The sequence below is a fragment of the Lynx canadensis genome, chromosome A1, assembly GCF_007474595.2.
Source record: "Lynx canadensis isolate LIC74 chromosome A1, mLynCan4.pri.v2, whole genome shotgun sequence".
Lineage (NCBI taxonomy): Eukaryota > Metazoa > Chordata > Mammalia > Carnivora > Felidae > Lynx > Lynx canadensis.
The window spans coordinates 95,732,998-95,750,384 of NC_044303.2; the positions used below are offsets into that span (position 1 = coordinate 95,732,998).

Below are 17,387 nucleotides of genomic sequence, written 5' to 3' on the forward strand. Positions count from 1 at the left end.
ATGTATTGGGGAGGCAGCTGCAAAGCATACAGCAAACGGGAATGAGGGAAGCACTCACCAGGTCAGAGGAGATAAAATGGGAAAGGAGCTTATGAAAGGTGGAGGCTGGGTGCAATAAGAAGAATCTTGATTTATTAGAGAAGCATTTTATTTATTATTATTAATATTATCATTATTATTACTATTAAGAGAGAGAGCAAGGTGGGGAGGGGCAGAGAGAGAGGGAGAGAGAAATCCCTAGCAGGCTCTGCACTGTCAGCACAGAGTCCCATGGGGGGCTTGAACTCATGAACTGAGATGGTGACCTGAACTGAAACCAAGAGTCGGACACTCAACTGACTGAGCCACCCAGGCACCCCAGAGAGCAGCATTGAGAGTAAGGAATCCTGAATGTTAAGTATTCGCTCTGATCCTTATAGACGGTTTCTTGTCTCAAGGGTCTTCTCCAGATTGTTAGGAAGATTACGTAAGTTAAATATGAAACACCGGATCTTGTTTTCATAGAGTGATACCCGATCTCATTATTTTTTTTTGAAAATTTTTTTTAACATTTACCTATTTTTGAGAAACAGAGGGAGGCAGAACATGAGCAGGGGAGGGGGAGAGAGAAAGAGAGGGAGATACAGAATCCAAAGCAGGCTCCAGGCTCTGAGCTGTTTGTTAGTACAGAGCCCGACGTGGGGCTCAAACTCAGGAACTGCAAGACCATGACCTGAGCCGAAGTCGGACGCTCAACCAACTGAGCCACCTAGGCGCCCCATACTCGATCTCATTATTGATATTTCAGCTGACAGCCACTCATTTTTCTTACACTTAGAATGTGGCATGCAATTGATGGGCATATTGGTCTCAGGTTGGAGCCCATGGAACTCCCAACCAGGCCCGGAATGCCAGGAACAGGCAATACTCAGTCAATTTCAGTGACAGTGGAGAGATGTTTTTATCCAAAATATATATGGTAAAATAATAGTACACAATTCTTAAAATGTTCAGAGAAAGTCAGATTCTAAAATAAAAATGTTTATGAAATAAAGCTTTGAGTCCTATACCTTTTCATGACCTTGGAGAGACTACAGATCGTCTAGTTCAATATCCACAACTGACAGAGGGAGAGAAAGGCCAAAAAGGTCTAGCGACTGGTTGTATGGTGTGGTAGAGAATCCTGGGCATAAATCAAAGATATTTGCTCCCCTTCCACAAGGTGGAGCAATTGCCAGAAAGTGACAGTGGAGGGATAGACCTTCCCTGGCTCTTTCAGAAAGGTGGGGCCATTCACCCACATCTTGGCAGGAGAATGTGAGCGACAATGATGTCAATCTGTTGAGAGACAAAGGAGGGGTAAGAAGCTGGTGTGCCTGTATTCCTTCCCTCGTCCGTGGACTGGGATTCTGTGCCATGGATAGCTCTGGAAGCCTTACGTTGAAGATGACACAACCATCTTTGGGCCCCTGGATGATTGTGTGTAAGGAAGACTTTCACTCTTTCTACCCTGAACTTTCTTTTCCAGTAATTGGTATTTCTGAGCAAGACCCAGATTTCTTTGGTGTTAAGCCAGGGTTTCTTTATTGCAGCGGTTGGCTTTACCTTAATGATGTGAAACTTTTCATAATTTACCTCTACAAGGACTATTTTTTTCCACCTTGTACCCAAGTAGAAAACATGCCACTAGCCATCTAAGCCTTACCTTACTTTTTTTTTTTAATTTTTAAATGTTGTTTTATTTATTTTTGAGACAGAGACAGAGTATGAGCAGGGGAGGGGCAGAGAGAGAAGGGGAGACCCAGAATCTGAAGCAGGCTCCAGACACTGAGTTGTCAGCACAGAGCTCAACGCGGGGCTCAAACTCATGGACTGTGAGATCATGACCTGAGCTGAAGTGAGACGCTCAACTGACTGAGCCACCCAGGTGCCCAAGCCTTACCTTACTTTTAAACACGTTTTTGGATCGCTTCTCGGCCTTTTGGCTAAGATCAAGTATAGTATCTGTTCTTACCAGTTTAAACACACTTTTGGAGGTAAGTACTTGAAGGAGAGAGAAAGTCTTTCAGACATAGGGAATCAGTAGCATCTGGATAAGCCATATTTTGCATGTCAGCTCCTGAATAATTAGATTAATAATTAACCCCCCACTGTATGATTGTTTTCTTCTTCTATAAGAACAAAAGTTGAAGGGAAATTTTTACCAGCATTATGGCATTTATTTGCATTTATTTAGCATGGTTGTTTTTACCACCTGTTTGCATATTTATTTCTAGATGGATTGAGAATCAAGGCAAAGCCAAAGGCAACTTTCAATGTAGTGAAACTGGTAATCACATGTGCTTAGCGGCTCAGGAGGCAGATTGTCTAGGGGTAAATCCTGAAGATAACCCCTGTCAGCTCTGCCATGTGGGGATATTACACCTCATTTCTGTGGCCTCAGTTGCCTTACCTATAAAATAAGAGTGTGATGGTCCATACTTGATAGAGCTGTTAAAATGGTGAGATGAAAAAAAAAAATCCGTAAATTGCCCCACATAGGACCATACTCAACAGATACTGTCTTGGGGCAGAAAATGAAGAGGGAACACCCTATTTGATTAATGACTTTGGTTAAGGCATCCAATATGAAAAGCCAAGAATTGTGAGAACAAGTGTAGGAGGCTTCCAGAAGCTGACCTACATGTTGATAATGTTTTCGTTCTTCGAACATCAAGGCGGGGGTCTGTAAGCTGTAATGCAAGTAAGAAACCATCAACTGCTTATCATCAGCATGTTGTAAGGTGCATAAATGGATTTAATAGGTGTTATGCTCCTTTGGCTTAGCTCCACGATTTCCCATAATGACTAAATGAGATAAGGTATAGAAAAGATTCTTCATTAGCTGTAATGTTCTATTACAAATGTACCCATTTGTTTCCGCATTTGCTATAGGTGTATCAAGTGTTGATCAGATACCCTACACTTGGTTAAGGACTGGCGTACTTGAACGTGTACCATGGTGTAGTCATAGGTTCTGCCACCAAGCAACATCAAGTCTAGTGACAGATGACAGACAAGTACATGAAGCTTTATAATCAAATGTGCCATCGTGCAGGGATCTACAGAGCAGTACGGAAATAGGAGAAAGTGACAAATGATGTTATTGTTGTTGAAATACCCTGTCCTTCCTCTTTAGAAGAATCCACAATCTAAAATTTCCTTCAATGAGATTTCAAGGTCAGGATGGGGAGGTTATCATATCTTGCTAAAATTATTAATAATGGAAGGACGCCTGGGTGGTCCAGGCATGGTCTCTTGATTTGAGCTCAAGTCATGGTCTCACAGTTTGTGGGATTGAGCCCCATGTCAGGGATTCTCTCTCTCCCTCTCCCCTGCTCTCTCCCTCTCAAAATAAATAAATTAACATTAAAAAAATTAATGCTTGCAGCATAATACAAAATCTGCATTTCCTGAATATTATAGTTTATTACCTAAGCTAAAATACTGGTTTGGGTTTGACTTTGGTCGATACTTACCCCATGTGGCTCCGTTGCTTGGCTGTCATTACAAAACGTCCATTTTTAACATCATAGTGACAAACAGCTGTTACATAAGCTTGGACTTTATCTTTTGAATTTTGCTATGGGTAGACTACGTTCGTTGTACGTCAGGTTGGGAATTCATGGAGGAATCTGTGAGAGCCCAGGTTTACTGTCTTCCAAAGGAAGCTGTTAGAATTCCTTCAGATCTTCATGTGACAGTGGCCTCCCTTTTCCTGACCTCTTGTCATTGGGGCAAACTCTCACTGCTAGGCTGAAGACAAGGTCTTCAAAACAAACCCAGAGATACACAGCCACAAAGGTCCATGGGCAGAACAAGGTGGGGACAGAGCAGAGAGGATTTTCCAAGGAAGCATGGTCTTTCCTATTGACCAGTCGTCAACCATATGCCTAGAGCATATGACGAATGGCACTGTGATCATGGATGCATTTGAAGGATGATGTGCTAGCAATACAGTTTTAAGTTTTAATCTAGTAACTTTTTTGTTACACAAGTAATGCATGCCTGTTGTGGCAAACAACTCGAGATGAACAAAAACATAAACAAAAATTACCTATTTCCTACCTCTAGTGGTTTCTAGGTACTTTCTTTGCATATATGATAAAACCTTGGATTGCCAGTAACTTGTTCTGCAAGAGTTTAGCAAGATAAGCAAACATTTTTTTATAGGTTTTTAATGTTTATTTATTTTTGAAAGAGAGAGAGACAGAGTTTGAGTAGGGGAGGGGCAGAGAGAGACAGAGACACAGATTCTGAAGCAGGCTCTTGGCTCTGAGCTGTCAGCACAGAGCCCGATGTGGGGCTCCACCCCACTCACTGTGAGATCATGTCCTGAGCCATTGTTGGATGCTTAACCAACTGAGCCACTCAGGTGCCCCGACAAGCAAACATTTCTAATAAATTTTAACTTGATAAACAAGCCACGTCTCGCAATATGAGTAGTACCTGATGCCGAATGTCACATGATCACAACTGAGCCAATGGTTCTTGAAATTCACTTTGATATACAAGTGCTTGCGATTACAAGCATGTTTCTGGAAACAATTATGCTCTCAAATCAAGGTTTACTCTACACATACATATTATTCATGTTGTATTGTAATGCTCACATTATTACGAACATTGAGGAAATATCTAGAACTAGAATATTCTTGGAAATGATCGCAATGCCCCTAGTATATTTGATATTTTATGATACTTTTGCTATATCTTATATCAAAGAAGACTTTGAATAAACTCTGGGGGGAGGGGGCAATTTATGCATATCACTCTTCACCGAATACTCTGCAGCCCTATTGTACAGTGGAAAGAACATGAGTTTTGGAATAGGACAGAAATGGCTAAAATTTGAGTTTTTACACTTGGTGGTTGTGTGATCTCGGCAAATTAAATAGGTTTAATCACATGAAACTGCCAACATCTAATCCTTTTTGACTGAAAAATGGTGATTTCTTCTGGTTCAGTCTGAATCTTCAACTCTCTGAGTATAGCTTCCTTAACTATTAAATGTAGAATGCTACTATCTAACAGAATTGATGTTGGAATTAAATCAGATAATATTTATTTTTTTTATATTACTTATTTAACTTTATTATTTTTTTAATATGAAATTTTTGTCAAATTGGTTTCCATACAACACCCAGTGTTCATCCCAACAGATGCCCTCCTCAATGCCCATCACCCACTTTCCCCTCCCTCCCACCCCCATCAACCTTCAGTTTATTCTGTTTTGAAGAGTCTCTTATGGTTTGGCTCCCTCCCTCTCTTACTTTTTTTATTTTCCTTCCACTCCCCCATGGTCTTTTGTTAAGTTTCTCAGGATCCACATAAGAGTGAAAACATATGGTAAAATCAGATAATATTTGTAAAATACCTAGTGTATGGTAGATGTTTGACAAATATTAATCCCTTACCCTGACATCTTCACTGGGAATACACAATACCCTTAGGGGATGTGTGAGTGTGGATCCTCACAGAAGCAAAGGCCAAGATGGATTAAAGGGGCAAGAAATTTGTTGGGAGGAATGATTTTCAGGAAGAAGGGGGATCGATTCAGGAAAGGCCAGGGAAACTGTCAGACTGTGTTGGAGGTCTGGTCTTGACTGAAGGAGAAAGAGAAGAGGCAAGGTTGGGGGCAGGTGTCTTAGACCACTGTACAGTTCTGAGGGAAGTCTGTCAAGGCTATCAGCAAAGGGGAGTCCTGTGTCACACAGGCACCGGGTTGCCTTGATCTCTCTACTAGGGTCAATTGTTCCCTGGAGGCAGCAATGTTCCCTGGAGCACAGAAACCGGTGGGATTCTCAGAGGGTAGCTCCTGGAGCTTCCCCGGCAGAAATCGGAGGGGCACGTTCTTCTGGCCACCATTTGTGAATTCCAGACATTGACCAGTGCAGTGTGTTCCTCATTATTTTTAGCAAGATTGAAATTAGAATTTGGGAATGATCAGGATTTGGAAAATGGATAATTTAAATTTTTTCAGCATTATTTATGGCATCTCGTCAATATTTGCCTCCACATTCCCCTCACAGTGAAATCCGGACTGACTTGACTCTGGCTCTGTTCTTGGTCACGACTTGGATCCCTTGTCTTTTGGCTTCTCTTCCCCTTTACATTCTTGGAGCTTTCTAGGCCCTGAAGAATGACACTGGGATTTTAATAATCATTGATTAGCAGTCTCTTTTTATTTTGGTTTTGTTTTTCGTTCTTTTTATTGAGATTATAGGAGTTCTGATGTAACATAAACATAATTTTATCTCTGAGTAAGAGAACCCCAGAGACAGAAAATAGAAAAGCTGATTGGGTTAATACCCAGGGACCAGAGTCATCACGACTCTCCAATTACTGCCAGTGATATTACCGCCTGTAGTTAGGATAATGATGTTGTAGTTTTTGAAGTATTAATAAGCTGATGAGATAGTATGATGCCTCAGGATAGAGTCTCTGGCTTGATTTATTTATTTATTTATTTATTTATTTATTTATGTGTTTATTTATTTAGGGGTGTTCTATAAAGACAGAGGAGGAAACTGTAAAGAGTGATACAGTATTTTACTGTTAGGCTGTTAGGAGATACTATAATGTCATTTTTCCAGTTAAGAAAAATCACATGGTAATGTCACATAATCAAGACCAGAGGTGATTGACAAACCTGTCAGGCATACACATTTTTCCAGCTTCTCTAGAGATTTCGTACATTTCGGCAGTCATTGTAATTGCGTTAGAGTTTATTCTTCGCAAAGCCATCAAAGTCAATGAGCTAATATCAAAGTTTATATTAACAACTCAAAATAGTTCCAACCTTTAAATTGTTGACATGGAAACACATCTTTCTTCACCTTATCAGAACTCTGCACATGTGCCTATGTGGACTGGGTCCTGGATTAATCAGAAATGTACTATTCGATCATGCCTTCAAGTCAGCAAGAGTTACGAAGAGAAAATTATTATTCATATATTCTGTGTATCTACAGAAAACAATCAGTCTAATGGTGTTGTCATGTTGGCTGTTTTTCGGTCCTGTTTTATTTAACTGGTAAAATCCTCAACACAACCTGAATTTTTCCAGCCCCAGCCCCAGAGTAATTAACAGATGTTTACTTTGAAAAAGAGGTACAAACCCTATTTCTCTGTCGATGTTCCATTTAAAAGGTGAATATATTTTGTGCATGTAGTGTGCAGCACTGAGAAGCAAATATGAGGGAGAAACTATATTCTGAACTGCAGACTCTTAAGCCATGTTAGAAAAAGACCGTGGAGGGATTTGGGTTAACCATGTAGCTTCAGGAACATAAATGTCTGAACTTCATTGGCTCAGACAATGGCTGAGAACAATGGCTCCTTGTGCTTTTTTTTTTTTCTCCTTCAGATTGCCCAATTGTTTTCGTCTTCATTTCATTTGAGTTCAGTTGACACACAGTGTTCCATCACTTTCAGGTGTACATGCGGCTGTTTTGTGTCACCGTACAAAGCTATTACGATATTGATGATGTTCCCTGTGTTGTGCCTTTCATTGCTGTGACTGACTCATCTCAGACCTGGAAGCCTGTGTCTCCCACTCCCCTTCACTCATTTTGTCTACATCCCCCCAACCCTCCTAGTCTGTCACCCATCAGTTTGTTTCCTGTATCCTTGTGCTTTATTTGAACCATTAGACCAATCATTTGGGACCAGGGGAATTTGTTAATCTGGGTAGCAGCTTGGCCGTGATGGCCAGAGTGAGGATCCTCATGCTGTTGTGCAACTGTACTTCTCACCTGGGTTGCTGCACTAGGATTTGTTTTTTGTGCAATGTTTGGGAAAGTGTTTGGTGGAACCGTTGGGCTATTTTCTGGATACCAGGAGAGGAAGGTAGGATACCTTATTCAGAAGGAGGTGGGCAGATCAAGGGATGAGTAACCAGTTCACATATATAAAAATCCATTTTGGAGATTTCTTCCTCACTGTCCCTAGGTGGATATGAAATTTAAAACCGAGTGGAGGAAACTCCTGGCATACTTCCCTGGGATGTAACGTAATTCATATTGCCCCCTTTGTAGATCTTCAGACATTTTCAACATTAGACCCACTGTGATTCTACTCTAAGAACCTCATCTTCTTTAGAATAGAATGTAATTTTCCTTTTTCTGAATTCATAAGGCCATCAGAGGATAAGGATTATGACTGATGCTCTAAGTCAGTGAATAAAAGGAAAAGATGGATAATTTTACACATGACCCTAAGTAGGGGTGCGGTCAAGGATAATCAATTTGAGCCTCACAATAAAGGATATAGGGTCTGTGAGTTAATTGATAAATCCCTTTGGGTTTCAACCTTTGTAAATGAAAAGCTGTCTCCCCCTACATTGTTAGCATATAGGTCCATAGTCAGTAGCTTATTCACATATCCATCCATCCATCCATCCATCCATCCATCCATCCATCCACTCATTCATTCAACCAACACATATTTATGAAGCATTTGTCATATGTCAGGCACTGTGCTTGATTTGGGGACACAACAATTCCTGCTTTGTTGGATTATAGATGTTCATGGCACGGGTTATAGGGCCAAGAGAGTATCGAATATCTATCTCTTTTAACTCTATTGCCAGGTCTTAGAAAACAAGGTACATGTGTCCTCAGTGCCTAGCCTAGGGCTATGCATTGCAAAATGGTATGTTGACTTGGATACACCTGGAGTATTTTTCCTTTGATTTAGAGCATGTAAAGTCTCTTTATTTAGATTCTTGCTAGTAGTAATAAGACAATCAATGATATGGTAGTTGGCATAGATCACACTTTCCCTGTCACATTCCATCAACTCCTGAACACATCCACAGAGCTGGTGGCTAATCCAGAATTCATTCCTCATAAGCTTTTCTGTGTGGGCCCAAAGAGTCAAATAAAGCCATGCTCTCCCCTCAGGTGTATAGCAGCTGGAACAAATCCGAGTTGTTATTGTCAACTCTGATAATAGCTCACCGACTTTAATTAATTAAATCAAGAATAAATCCCCATACAGTTATCTTGACTCCAATGTCATTGATTAAATTTTGGGGGGAAAGGGTGTAAATATCCCATCTTAGGCGTCTTATTCACTGCATCTACATGATGAACTTCATCCTAGTTGGTCCTTTCTGGTCAATTTCTAATTTTTGTTGTAAAAATTACTGTATGCCAACAAAAAGATGGCTATCTGATTTTATTTCATGGGGTAGAACTGCGGAAGGGAAAAATGTAAATAATCAAAATCAAAAGTCCACATGTTTTTATGTGACTCTCTGCATTATTCTATGTTAGCCATGATTTTTTTTTAAAGACATCATAGTGGCACAAATAAAAGACATAGATGAAATGCCAGGTTGCAAACTTGGTTTAAGAATTCAGATATGTTTATAATATTAGTAGCTATCTTCTGGAAACTTATACTTAATGGAACCAAATACCTGGTCTTCAAGCATTACCTAAAGGTCAGAGTCTCCACTGTCCTTGGACAAAAGGTGCTGGTGTAAAAAATTCACTTGCTATTCCTTCTGGTTTGGATTTCAGGCAAGGATCCAGGTGGCTTAACAGCTAAAGTTATGTTAGTTTCCTAAGTAGAATTTTAGACCACAAGAAGTCTTTTAAATGTCTGAGAAATTGGGGACCAAAGGATTCTGCAGTGAAGCGACCAGCTTCCAGAACCCGAGTTTGACAAGTGACAAGTAATCATAGACTGCCAATCTTCCCCTGAGATGCTAATGAACCCCTACCCTTCCATGACCTCAATAATTCACCAAATTCTTCCATGGGCATTGGTTTGCCCATTAGGTTTTCCTCTAGAAGGGGAGGCATCATTATCTCTCTATTACAAGTAAGTAAACTGAGGCTCACAAAAGTGAACTGATGAAGGAAGTTCACATGGCTGACAAGCAGTGACATGGAAAGCCAAGGGGCTTTCAATCAAATTAACGTCTTTCTGTCTTCCTGGACACACATGGCCTAGCTCTCTTTCGCTAATCTCCCACTAGGCCACGCAGAGGGAAACGATTCAGTGTCATAACTCCAGATACTTATCTATTTACTAAATTTTTTTTTAATGCTTGTTTATTTTTGAGAGAGAGACAGAGAGGGAGTGCACGAGCAGGGGAGGGGCAGAGAGAGGGAGGCATAGTCCGAAGCAGGTTCCAGGCCTTGAGCTGTCAGCACAGAGCCCAACGCGGGGCTCGAACTCACGAGCAGTGAAATCATGGCTTGAGCCAAAGTCAGATGCTTAACAGACTGAGCCATCCAGGTGCGCCACGCCAGAGCCACTTTTTAAAGATTAGTATTTTCCTAGTGAAATCACTATTTTTGACAACAGTGACCACATGTGTCCACTGGCAGGGTACAAAATTAAAAATTAGATGATCAACAGCAGATTCAATCCATGACAGACTGTAACTTTACTAATATTTCACAGAATGTATGACAAGGAAATTACATGAGCATCAACACTGACATTACTGTCATCGATTAGGGGGCTTCTTTATAGTTAACATATCATTGTATCATTTTGGCAAAGAAGTAAACGATAAGATCTTCTAATAAAGAAGCTTATTATTTTTTCCTGTAGGTTTATTCAGGATTGCAAAAGCATGTAAGCATTTGTATTTTCTTTGAATTGCTTTCAAACCTTGAAATGGGTAATATCACCAAGGGATCGGTTGAAATAGAAAGCTGGACAAGTAGGTCTGGGATAGGGCCCGAGAGCTACATTTCTAACAAGCCTCTGGGTATGGCCACTGCTTCGGCTGCTGATTGAAGGGCCAGGCTGGTAGTGACAGTTTCCTGAGCTTTCTGGGGGGGGGACTGACTACTATCTTTTCAGCTAGCCCCTTCCATGTTGCCCATGGAAACATAGCGTCTGTTTTAAGTAGATGGTTAAAAACGAAGTCTTCGACAGCAATTTTGTTGTGTTTTCACACGTTGTGTTGTCCTAATAGATGACTTCCTTCAAAATGTGTCTGTATCCCTTAAACCAGACTTGTTATATGCCAAAACAGTTGACACAGCCCATCTTACCAGTTCTGTGAATGTCTTTTAGGTAGCCAATAACTCATCTTCTCTTAGTTCCTACCTTTGAAAATGTGCTTCTTCCTATCTAAAGCGTTCATTCCAGAACTTCATGCGATTTCACCTTGAGTAAGCATTTTCTCCCATGGTAAGTAAGTCCCTGTTTCATGTACATGGTTACTTGAAGACATTTATGGACTGTAATCATGTTTCCTGCTGAGCCTCCTCTTTTCTAGGCCATAAAGACATAGTCTCCGACTTTATACTTTCTTGCTTTATATTCCTTGCTCTTGTTATGTGTGTTCAATCCTTCATGTATTTTTATGCTGGTTTGCTGTTTCCTCCCTAAATTGGGGGTGGGCAAAGTGAAGAGAAGGTTATGTATAGTTGAGAGACGGTGCTGATTTAGTCCTTGGAAGGACTATTTCCCAGGGATCTGAGGCACAGCAGGACATGGGGCAGTAATTGAGTGGATACAGCTCTGGCCTCTTTTTGCAGCCCAGCCCCTGAGTGCTACTCACATTCATTGTTCATACTCCCATAAAGCACATGGTAGACTCTGTGTACCTAAAGACATCTATTTTATGGACTGCGTCTCCACTAAGATTCCTTTGAGTGTTAAAATCTCTCTCATGTTATTTTGAATAAGGGAGTAAGCAAACAAGGTTCAAGCTTTTCAGATACTTGTACATATATAAAATAAACGCTAGTACAAAATGTCATCTATATTAGTCAGGGGTCGACCAGTGAAACAAGTAAAAGATACATATAAGGAAACAAATGGCAAGGAATTGGCTTATGTGATAGCGGTGGTTGGCTAGGCAAGTCTGGAATCCACAAGGCAGGCTGTCTGGAAGGACAGGCTGGAAACTCAGGCATATGCTGAAGCCGTGATGCACAGATAAAATTTCTTCTTCTTCAAGGAAGCTTCAGTTCTTCCCCTAAATCCTTGGAATGATTGAATCTAGGTGGTGATCCAGATGAATCTTCCTTACATAAAGTCAACTGAAGATAAACTTTAATCCCACTTAACAATGTGTGATTAAATCACAGTTAATCACATTACAATGTGCCTTGACAGCAGCCCCAGATTAGTGTTTGATTGATTGGGCACTGTAGCTTTACTGAGCTGACCTAAAACTGACCATGATGTGACACATGGAGCTTTTGGCTGTGTCTTCTATAATTTAAAGTGTCAAGCCACTTGTTTACCTTTGGGGAGATACTAAAGATACTTTGATGTAGTGTATGGGTCCCTTCCTTTTTGGTAAAGTGTGGTTATGGTCCTGTTTCTGTTGTGGAACTCATTCACACAAATTGTCCATGCCCACGTGTATGGAGATTTTCAATCCATGCATGATGGTGGGTTTCCCACTTCTGAGTCACACAGGTGTAGGCCATAGTGACAGATTTAACCATGAAATAGAGGAATGCTTCTCAGACTTGAGTCATTTTAATATAACCTTCATGATTTTATTTGTGTCTGCATGCATTATTACTTCCACATGTATAATCTTCTAAATATATTACTTTGAAGTATATTATCTGTGTTTGTAGTTCTGGTAGCATGGCAGATTGAGGTAATGTTGAATACCATCTCACTGAAAAGCAGAAATTCTATTTTCAAAAATAGTCATGTTTGAAAGACCTAATGGGCTTGAGGGCCAGGGCAATGAGCGTGTGATTTGATGCTAGGGAAACTGGGAGTATATTGGGTCTAAATAGGAGTTCTAAGAGAGGCAACAGATGTTGTCCTGTATCTTCAGGAGGCAGGGAGATTGACTGAGGCCATTTTTGAAGATGAGATCCTAGAAGACCTGCCCCTTTCGATGCAAGAAACATATCTCCAACTTTTAAGAGAGGGGACAAGAAAGCTGCAGGTGAAAAAAAAAATACCCCATTAGAAATCAAAACCTGAACTTGATTAAATAAATATAGATACAAAATTTGCATGTATTTTAGTTATGGTATTTGGAACTGAAATGGAAACATGAGTGCAAAATCTAGTCCCCCATGATAAAAAGGAAACAGAACTCCTCTGGAAGGACACTTCGACAACATAGGGCACATAAGAATTTCCAGAAGTATGGGTTGAAGAGCACATAACAGTGAAGATGAGCTTATAATGGGGAAGAAAAGGTACACACTCACAAACAATGTTAGGAAACGTACGCAATCAAGAATCAGAAGACAAGACCTAGGATCTTAAAAACTTGAATTAGCAATATGAGTCTGTAAAATACAAAAATGAAAAGTGATAAAGGAGATAAAAGTAGGAATAGAAGCTACAATGAAAGAATTGGAATCTATTGGTGGCAAAACATAACTGTAAAGATCCAAAAGGAACTTGTAGAAACAAGCAAAAGACCCTGAAATTTTAAAAATTCATGGATAATTGAAAGATCGTTCATATTTTTAATGTTCCACTGGTTTTCTTGTGTGGAGTGGGGTATTCCTTACTACTTGTGGTTGTTGAATGTTCAAAATAATAACCTTTTGAATCTTTCAAGCACAGGTAGCTCTAGATACTTAACTCCTGCTAAAGATGTAAATGTAGACATTTGAAAAAACTTGAGACTAGCAAACATAGGTTTCAAATTTTCCAAACCTTTATAAAAAATCGACAAGTCAAAGAAGTCAGATTGTCCACAATGCTTTAGATACTCTTTAGATACTTCTTTAGGTAAAGAACACAGACTCTTGACTAATGGTAATAGAACATAGTGATAGGATGCGATGTCACTCCTGTGATTAGGTAATCTTGCATGACACTCATGAAGGGCTTTTGGGGATAGAATTCAGATTCCAAATCACTTGCTTTGAATTGATAAAAAAAAAAAAAAGGAGTTTATCCTGATTGGACCAAACTTAATTAGTTGAAAGCCCATAAGAGGAAGTGGTCATGCCTTACAGACAGAGCTGTTCTTCTGCTGGCCTTGGAAAAGCAAATGGCCATGTCGAGAGCTCCATTTTTCAGGGAACTGTGAGCAGCCTTGAGACCTAAGGGCAGGGGGATTCTAGCTGACACCTACTGAGGTAAGAAGTTGGCAATGGAGCTGCACGGAGAGGAAGTCTACCATCCGAGGGATTGGACTGGAAGTGGATTTTCTCTTCAAGCCTTTGATAAGACTTTGGTCTAGTCACACCAGGATCGCAGCCTGGTCAGACTCCCAAGCAGATAACTCCATAGAACCATGCCTGGAATCCTGAACCTCGGAAACTGAGAGACAATAAAAATAGGTGGTTTTAAGCCCCTTAGCTGGTGGCACCATATTATGCAGCAATGGCAAGTGAATATATTCACACTGATAGTGTTTATGCCAGTAGTATGGTCACACTGGGACATCCCCTATGAAGTAGAAAACAGTTGTTACTCTACCTCTTGGACCTTTCTGGCGTTGAAGTCAGCTTATACCATACTTGAGATGAGCGGTCTCACGCATTCTTGAGTGATTCTTAGAGGCAGGTCTAAATTAAGAGGTTTCTGCAGCAGCTGCAGGTTGTTTCTCTGCTGCTCAGTACTTGGTTTAAAACACAGTTCCTGGGACGCTGTACCATAATAGAGACCGAGGGCCTGATTAGAAGATACCCATTGTTGATGCATCTAGAGCTACCCATCAAGAGCCGTGTGTTACCAGATGTACCAAGTCATGAGATCTGGCGAGGCAATAGTAATCTGTTGTGTGATGAACATGGCATACTTGGGATCAGGCCTGGGTAGAATCAGAGGACACTAACAAGTTACGTAAATAGGCGACCCAGACCTGTGTGTCTCCTATTACATCAGCCCCTTCATCAGCTCTTTTGGGAGGGTTTGGAAGGGTTTCTCTACAACCAACTCAAGAACATGCAAAATTCAGGAAGGGTTCACAGACGGGTCTTGGTGGTAGAGGGAAGCGAACCACCAGTCTGGAGCGAACCACTGTTACGTTATCGTTTCCCTCAAGGCTAGCCCTGCAGGGCATTGTAAGTTAAATTCTTTTATTAGGCAGACATGTGAACAATACACTTAGTCATTCACTTTGGAAACAGAATTGTCTAGAGATGGGAACATGCACTGAAAGCCTGGCCAGTGGCAAAAAGTTGGTCCAGCTGGTCAAGACAGAGACCAAGTGTATGGGGTGACTCATTCGATCCAGCTTCTCTCTTCAGTCACCTCCATAGCACAGTGGGCACATAGACGGTGGCCACAATGGCAGGAATGAAGGCTATAAAGTCTGCTCCTCCAACTTCAACACAACGTTGTCTTATCCTCTCTGCCTCGAGAAGAAAGATCAAATAAGATAAGGACTGGATGTCCGGGGTCCCTGTGAGGCAGAGTGGCTGCTGTGGTGGGGATGGAGCAGGAAGTGAGATTCCAGCAGGCTGAGGAATGAATGGGTGTGTGAGGGTGGACAGTCCCTGCAAGAAATCTGACTTTGAGAAAGAGGACCGAGATGAGGTAGTCCCTTGAGATGGGCATGACGTTTAGGGAGATCGCAACACTGAGGTAGGAAAGAGTGAGATACATTAAACTATGAGTAAGGAGGAGGCAGTAGGGGAGGAGATATAAAGATAAAGGATAGAGACATGCTAAACTCTCAGGTGCCTAAGAAGGGGGGAAGAAAAGGGGCCCAAGAGAGAGGGACCCGCTGATTTTCTGGTCTTCAACAGAGAACTAAAATGAAAAGCATCTTCTGTTTCGATACACAGTAAGATTTTGTATATCTGGAGCTCACTAATTTCTAATGCAGACGCCTTCAGAATTTGGAGTATTCTATTGGGGGGCAGAGCTAAAAGTCTGTAGCTTTGTGACATGTTTTATAACTATATTATAATTGGCTTTACCAATGAAATCAATAGTAAATAGTAAAGAGAATTTGAGAAGGATGTTTGTGCCACTGAAGAAATCTTAAAGAAAACAGCCAAGGCAAGAACCTAAAGCATTCTATTTGCATACCAGCAATGGTGTGCTAATTACAAATTGCTCTTTTGGACTACGGATTATTAAATAGGCTCTTTGGTTAATAGCAATCGTTAGCCTGGGGCTATAAAGTAATACAATGGCTGTATTCCAAAAATATTGTGTAATTCCTTATTTTAACTTGGAAAGCCCAACGCCTGCCTTCTTCCAATTATTCCAAACTAATGAGCTTTCGCTGCCACGCATAGAAGGGAATTTGGAAAACATTGCCCGGTTTGCTGACCAGTACTAGAAAAACTTGAAGCTCTCTTTGTCTTCTTTCTTTGTTTCTTTTTAACCCAAAGCCCTTTTCCAGAGTCTGATTCAAGCTGGGCTCCTTTCGCTCACACCTGGTGCAACTGTTGGTTTCCACTTGGCACTGTTAAGTGGAGGGGGCCTGACAGCATACTGTCCTCCCAGACTCTGGGCCTCTGGATGCAGAAAGCCAATTTGCTTCTCGCTGCTTTGTCTTGGGCACCTCACAATGTGCTCTAATGACAGCTCAGCAGTTCTAATAGCCTTTTTTAATGGCTAAAAACAGACCCGGTCTGTCCAAACATAGCCTATTCACCAGCTCTCGTCAAAACAATTCAGTTTTGCTATATGATGATGCAGCAGACCATGGAAAGCAGTCACACAGACTCTATTCAAGTCCCAAGTTGGACCCTGAGGCTAAAGCAAGTCGACCCAAGCAATGGTCATATTAAATACTTTTTTTTTTTTCACTGTCTGTTTCTGAAATAGGGCTTGTGTTTCAAGGGACAAGGCAGGCAGGCTCCATTTGCAAATGCAGCTCAGCACAATTTGAAAAAAATGAGTAAAGAAATTAGGTCCTTGAAGGGGTGAGGGATTTTCATTTTGACTGTAGTATATCATTTATACTTGACCACCTGTGTTTCACAGCACAGAGAAGAAAGTCTAAGGCTAGTTTGTAGGTAATGGAAGTCTAACGCAAAGGATCAGTGACCATTCTGTTTTTCTCTTAAGGCAACAATTATGTTACATATCTGTATCCTTACTGTGACATTTTGACTTTTAGATCTTGGCCATCCGGTGGTTTTCAGCTCAATTTCCTTACATTGTCCTGACCTACAAAGTATAGCAATAAAGGGAATACCAAGTGACACTTAAAATAAAAAATAACTAGTTTCCCCGGGCCCCCTTAGGGGTGTAATTTTAAAATGTAAATGTATTAATGATCCTTCAATGAAAAGGTTCTTTCCCTGCAGTCTGCACATTTTTTTTTAAAGGTGGATTTCTAGGCAAACATTAAAAGCGCATTTAATGATGCTTGCCACAAACTTGAAACCGTTCTTGTCATATGCACAAAAATTATAAAAAGTTGGATGATTATTTGTCTTGGTCAGTGTGCAAGGCTATAGTTTTATTTCAGAATGAACAGTACACATGAT

At 40.7% G+C, this 17,387-nt stretch overlaps 1 non-coding gene across 1 annotated transcript; it reads left to right on the forward strand.

Moving 5' to 3' along the window:
* The first annotated feature begins 1,944 nt into the window (after positions 1–1,944).
* Positions 1,945–2,128, forward strand: LOC115527021. The gene has a single exon (XR_003972828.1). It is a non-coding gene; the product is annotated as a U2 spliceosomal RNA (small nuclear RNA).
* Positions 2,129–17,387: the final 15,259 nt, after the last annotated feature.